This window comes from Phycodurus eques, unplaced genomic scaffold (assembly GCF_024500275.1).
Source record: "Phycodurus eques isolate BA_2022a unplaced genomic scaffold, UOR_Pequ_1.1 contig_706, whole genome shotgun sequence".
NCBI classification, from domain to species: domain Eukaryota; kingdom Metazoa; phylum Chordata; class Actinopteri; order Syngnathiformes; family Syngnathidae; genus Phycodurus; species Phycodurus eques.
Window position 1 is genome coordinate 1 of NW_026904702.1, and position 6,578 is coordinate 6,578.

A 6,578-nucleotide genomic window follows, 5' to 3' on the forward strand; every position below is an offset into this window, starting at 1 on the left:
AGTCACTCAGATCTTTAACAGATCTTTGGAAATGTGCGAAGTTCCATCCTGCTTCAAACGCTCCACCATCATTCCAGTCCCCAAGAAACCTGCAATCTCTAGTCTGAATGACTACAGGCCTGTCGCTTTTGCCAATCTCGTGGTCATGAAGTCCTTTGACGTCTCGTGCTGGGACCACCTCAAGAGTGTCACAGGTCCCTGCTGGACCCCCTGCAGTTTGCCTACCAAGCGAACAGGTCTGCGGATGATGCAGTCAACATGGGGACTGCACTTCATCCTAGACACACTCGACAGGCAGGGACTACGCGAGGATCCTGTTCGTGGACTTCAGCTCAGTCGTTCAACACCATCATCCCTGAACTCCTTTTCAACCAAGATTCTCCAGCTCAGCGTCTCACCTGCCATCTGCCAGTGGATTTACAGCTTTTGACGGGCAGGACACAGCAGGTCAGGCTGGGGGAGGCCACCTCATCCACACGCAGCATCAGCACTGGGGCGCCCAAGGTTGTGTCCTCTCTCCGCTGCTCTTCTCTCTCTACACGAACGACTGCACCTCAGCGAAACCCGACTGTCAAGCTCCTGAAGTTTGCAGATGACACCACTGTCATCGGCCTCATCAAGGACTGGTGACGAGTCTGTGGTGCGGGCGACACACACCTGGAGCTGAAACACGCTCAAGACGGTTAGAGATGATCGTGGACTTCAGGAGGCATCCTTCGCCACAGCTGCCCCTCACGTGTCCAGCTGCCTTGTGTCAACCGTTGAGACCTTCAAGTTCCTGGGAATTACAATCTCTCAGGACCTGAAGTGGGCGAACAACATCAACTCCGTCCTCAAAAAGGCCCAGCAGAGGATGTACTTCCTGCCGGCTTCTGAGAAGCACGGCCTGCACCGGAGCTGCTGAGACAGTTCTACACAGCGGTCATCGAATCGGTCCTGTGTTCTTCCATCACAGTCTGGTTTGGTGCTGCTACAAAAAAGGACAAACTCCGACTGCAACGGACAATCAAAAACTGCTGAAAGGATTGTCGGTTACCCCCCTACCCACCATTGAGGACTTGCACGCTGCCAGAACTAAGACAAGGGCGTGCAAAATCCTCTCGGACCGTCTGCACCCCGGTCACCAGCTCTTCCAGCTCCTTCCCTCAGGTAGGCGCTACCGATCAACGCAAACTAGAACTAGTAGACATTCCAACAGCTTCTTCCCCTCTTGCGATCAACTTCTTAAACACCTAACCTATAATTCCATTACAACAAGATGGCAATTTTTTGACTTGAGTTCGTTGTCACATTTCTGTGGGGCCAATTATTTATTACTTGTGCACTCACTGTAGTTGTCTCGCCATGCTGCACTATTTGCATATACTGGCCACTCATGCCGGAGTAGCATCTGCTCCATTTGCACACTGATTGAGGAGTATCTGTGACATTTGCACAACCGACATTGTTCCAGATGATCGCACTACTCGTCACTTTAAACCGCATACACTCCTTGAAGTCTCAGCGCCCTTTGCACAATGGTCATTGCACCGGACTATTGCAATATTAGTCGTTCGAACTGCTCTAAGTGCTAGAGGACTCTGCATCTTTTTGCACAATTGTTTTTTGTCAATGTCTTTATGTCCCCAAAGTGTTCTGTAAATTGACTGTTTGTTGTACTAGAGCGGCTCCAACTACCGGAGACAAATTCCTTGTGTGTTTTGGACATACTTGGCAAATAAAGATGATTCTGATTCTGATTCTGATTCTGATTAGCTGTAGGGTAGCTCCTGTTCTTTGAAGTCATTGGATTTAATAACAGCCACACAGAAAGCCAACTCTCTTTTGGTAAAAAATCAATGGTTGCTTTTTATTTGCTAGCAATATTGCCAGGCCCAAACCCATATTCGGTGTACCATGCTTGAGCATGGATTGAGACGGTCACGTACACTGCTGGAGCCAATAAATGGTAATGCATGGTTTTGGTGGGTACATATGACAACCAGTGGTATGTGGCCCGTTAGCTCAGTTGGACTAGAACGTGGTGCTAATAACGCCAAGGTCACGGGTTTCGGCCCCCGTACGGGCCATGTCTTAAGGTGACAATATCTGTAGAGTAACTCCTGTGTTTTTTAAGTCATTGGATTTAATAACAGCAACGCAGAAAGCCAACTTTCTTTTGGTAAAAAATCAATGGTTGCTTTTTATTTTGCTAGCAATATTGCCAGGCCCAAACCCATATTCGGTGTACCATGCTTGAGCATGGATTGAGATGGTCACGTACACTGCTGGAGCCAATAAATGCTAATGCATGGTTTTGGTGGGTACATATGACAACCAGTGGTACGTGGCCGGTTAGCTCAGTTGGACTAGAGCGTGGTGCTAATAACGCCAAGGTCACGGGTTCGACCCCCGTACGGGCCATGTCTTAAGGTTACAATAGCTGTTGGGTAACTCCTGTGTTTTTTAAGTCATTGGATTTAATAACAGCAACGCAGAAAGCCAACTTTCTTTTGGTAAAAAAATCAATGGTTGCTTTTTATTTGCTAGCAATATTGCCAGGCCAAAACCCATATTAGGTGGACCATACTTGAGCATTGATAGAAACGGTCAGATTTGTCCTGCAGGAGTGTATATGGTAAATGAATGGTTTTAGTGTGTACGTATGACCATCAGTGTTATATGGCCGGTTAGCTCAGTTGGACTAGAGCGTGGTGCTAATAACGCCAAGGTCACGGGTTCGACCCCCGTACGGGCCATTTCATTCAGCAACATTAGCTGGAGGGTAGCTCATGTTTTTTGAAGTCATTGGATTTAATAACAGCCACACAGAAAGCCAACTTTCTTTTGGTAAAAAATCAATGGTTGGTTTTTATTTGCTTGCAATATTGCCAGGCCAAAATCCTTATTCGGTGTAACATGCTTGAGCATGTATTGAGACGGTCACGTACACTGCTGGAGCCAATAAATGGTAATGCATGGTTTTGGTGGGTACATATGACAACCAGCAGTATGTGGCCGGTTAGCTCAGTTGGACTAGAGCGTGGTGCTAATAACGCCAAGGTCACGGGTTCGACCCCCGTACGGGCCATGTCTTAAAGTGACAATAGCTGGAGTGTAACTCCTGTGCTTTTTAAATCATTGGATTTAATAACAGCCAAGCAGAAAGACCACTTTCTTTTGGTAAAAAATCAATGGTTGCTTTTTATTTCCTAGCAATATTGCCAGGCCCAAACCCATATTCGGTGTACCTTGGTTGAGCATGGATTGAGACGGTCACGTACACTGCTGGAGCCTATAAATGGTAACTGCATTTTTTTGGTGACAACATATGACCGCGAATGGTATGTGGCCGGTTAGCTCAGTTGGACAAGAGTGTGGTGCTAATAGAGCCAAGGTCACGGGTTTGACCCCCGTACGGGCCATTTCATTCAGCGACATTAGCTGTTGGGTAACTCCTGTGTTTTTTAAGTCATTGGATCTAATAACAGCCACACAGAAAGCCAACTGACTTTTGGTAAAAAATCAATGGTTGCTTTTTATTTGCTAGCAATATTGCCAGGCCCAAACCCATATTCGGTGTACCATGCTTGAGCATGGATTGAGACGGTCACGTACACTGCTGGAGCCAATAAATGCTAATGCATGGTTTTGGTGGGTACATACGACAACCGGTGGGTTCGACCCCTGTACGGGCCATGTCTTAAGGTGACAATAGCTGTTGGGTAACTCCTGTGTTTTTTAAGTCATTGGATTTAATAACAGCCACGCAGAAAGCCAACTTTCTTTTGGTAAAAAATCAATGGTTGCTTTTTATTTGCTAGCAATATTGCCAGGCCCAAACCCATATTCGGTGTACCATGCTTGAGCATGGATTGAGATGGTCACGTACACTGCTGGAGCCAATAAATGCCAATGCAATAAATGGTAAATGCATTTTTTTGGTGGGTACATATGACCGCAAAGTGGTATCTGGCCGGTTAGTTCAGTTGGACAAGAGCGTGGTGCTAATAACGCCAAGGTCACGGATTCGACCCTGTAAGGGGCTACTTCTTTCAGTGACAAAAACTGTTGGGGAGCTCATGTGTTTTTAAAGTCATTGGATTTAATAACAGCTAAGCAGAAAGCCAAATTTCTTTTGGTAAAAATCTATGGATGCTTTTATTTGCCAGCAATATTGCCAGGCCCAAAGCCATATTAGGTGTACCTTGCTTGAGCATTGATCGAGACGGTCAAGTACACTGCTGGAGCCAATATATGTTAAATAAATGGTTTTGGTGGGTACATATGACAACCAGTGGTACGTGGCCGGTTAGCTCAGTTGGACTAGAGCGTGGTGCTAATAATGCCAAGGTCACGGGTTCGACCCCCGTACGGGCCATGTCTTAAGGTTACAATAGCTGTTGGGTAACTCCTGTGTTTTTTAAGTCATTGGATCTAATAACAGCCAAGCAGAAAGCAAACATTCTTTTGGTAAAGAAATCTATGGTTGCTTTTTATTTGTTAGCAATATTGCCACGCCCAAACCCATATTAGGTGGACCATGCTTGAGCATTGATAGAAAGGGTCAGATTTGTCCTGCGGGAGTGTATATGGTAAATGAATGGTTTTAGTGGCTACGTATGACCATCATTGTTATATGGCCGGTTAGCTCAGTTGGACTAGAGCGTGGTGCTAATAACGCCAAGGTCACGGGTTCGACCCCCGTACGGGCCATGTCATTCAGCGACTTTAGCTGTTGGGTAACTCGTGTTTTTTTAAGTCATTGGATTTAATAACAGCCACGCAGAAAGCCAACTCTCTTTTGGGAAAAAATCAATGGTTGCTTTTTATTCACGAACACTGCTGGAGCCAATAAATGGTAAATGCATTTTTTTTTTTTTTTTTGGTGGGTACATATAACCACAAGTGGTATGTGGCCAGTTAGTTCAGTTGGACTAGAGCGTGGTGCTAATAATGCCAAGGTCATGGATTCGACCCCTTTAAGGGGCTATTTCTTTCAGTGACAAAAACTGTTGGGGAGCTCATGTGTTTTTAAAGTCATTGGATTTAATAACAGCCAAGCAGAAAGCCAAATGTCTTTTGGTAAAAAATCTATGGATGTTTTTATTTGCCAGCAATATTGCCAGGCCCAAAGCTATATTAGGTGTACCTTGCTTGAGCATTGATCGAGACGGTCAAGTACACTGCTGGAGCCAATATATGTTAAATAAATGGTTTTGGTGGGTACATATGACAACCAGTGGTACGTGGCCGGTTAGCTCAGTTGGACTAGAGCGTGGTGCTAATAATGCCAAGGTCACGGGTTCGATCCCCGTACGGGCCATGTCTTAAGGTTACAATAGCTGTTGGGTAACTCCTGTGTTTTTTAAGTCATTGGATCTAATAACAGCCAAGCAGAAAGCACACATTCTTTTGGTAAAGAAATCTGTGGTTGCTTTTTATTTGCTAGCAATATTGCCAGGCCCAAACCCATATTAGGTGGACCATGCTTGAGCATGGATAGAAAGGGTCACGTACACTGCTGGAGCCAATATATGGTAAATAAATGGTTTTGGTGGGTACATATGACCACCAGTGGAATGTGGCTGGTTAGCTCAGTTGGACTAGAGTATGGTGCTAATAACGCCAAGGTCACGGGTTCGACCCCCGTACGGGCCATTTCTTTCTGTGACAATAACTGTCGGGGAGCTCATGTGTTTTTAAAGTCATTGGATTTAATAACAGCCAAGCAGAAAGCCAACATTCTTTTGGTAAAAAAATCGATGGATGCTTGTTATTTGCTATCAATATTGCCAGGCCCAAACCCATATTAGGTGTACCATGCTTGAGCATTGATAGAAACGGTCAGATTTGTCCTGCGGGAGTGTATATGGTAAATTAATAGTTTTAGTGGGTACATATGACAATCACTGTTAAATGCCCCGGTTAGCTCAGTTGGACTAGAGCGTGGTGCTAATAACGCTAAGGTCATGGGTTCGACCCCCGTACGGGCCATTTCATTCAGCGACAATAGCTGTCGGGTAGCTCATGTGTTTTTTAAGTCATTGGATTTAATAACAGCCACGCAGAAAGCCAACCTCCCTTTGGGAAAAAAAATCAATTGTTACTTTTAATTTGCTAGCAATATTGCCAGGCCCAAACCCATATTAGGTGTACCATGCTTGAGCATGGATCGAGACGGTCACGTCCACTGCTGGAGCCAATATATGGTAAATGCATGGTTTTGGTGGGTACATGTATCTCAGTTGGAGTCGAGCATGTATCTCGTGGGATCGACCCCAGTGCGGGCCGTTTCTATCGGTGACAATAGCTGTCAGGTAGCTCATGTGTTTTTTAAATCATTGGATTAAATAACAGCCATGCAGAAAACCAACTTTGTTCTGGTAAAAAAATCAATGGTTGCTTTTTATTTGCTAGCAATATTTCCAGGCCCAAACCCATATTAGGTGTTCCATGCTTGAGCATGGATCGAGATGGTCACGTTCACTGCTGAAGCCAATAAATGGTAAATGCAGTTTTTTGGTTGGTACATATGACCACTCGTGTTACATGACCGGTTAGCACAGTTGGACTAGAGCGTGGTGCTAATAATGCCA

The 6,578-nt window shown here is 45.2% G+C and overlaps 5 non-coding genes across 5 annotated transcripts; all 5 read left to right on the forward strand.

Moving 5' to 3' along the window:
- The first annotated feature begins 2,328 nt into the window (after positions 1–2,328).
- trnai-aau (transfer RNA isoleucine (anticodon AAU)) lies at positions 2,329–2,403 on the forward strand. Its single transcript has one exon. It is a non-coding gene; the product is annotated as a tRNA-Ile (tRNA).
- A 260-nt stretch (positions 2,404–2,663) lies between these two features.
- On the forward strand, positions 2,664–2,738 carry trnai-aau (transfer RNA isoleucine (anticodon AAU)). The gene has a single exon. It is a non-coding gene; the product is annotated as a tRNA-Ile (tRNA).
- A 257-nt stretch (positions 2,739–2,995) lies between these two features.
- Positions 2,996–3,070, forward strand: trnai-aau (transfer RNA isoleucine (anticodon AAU)). The gene has a single exon. It is a non-coding gene; the product is annotated as a tRNA-Ile (tRNA).
- Positions 3,071–4,620: 1,550 nt separating this feature from the next.
- On the forward strand, positions 4,621–4,695 carry trnai-aau (transfer RNA isoleucine (anticodon AAU)). The gene has a single exon. It is a non-coding gene; the product is annotated as a tRNA-Ile (tRNA).
- A 535-nt stretch (positions 4,696–5,230) lies between these two features.
- Positions 5,231–5,305, forward strand: trnai-aau (transfer RNA isoleucine (anticodon AAU)). Its single transcript has one exon. It is a non-coding gene; the product is annotated as a tRNA-Ile (tRNA).
- The last annotated feature ends 1,273 nt before the right edge of the window (positions 5,306–6,578 follow it).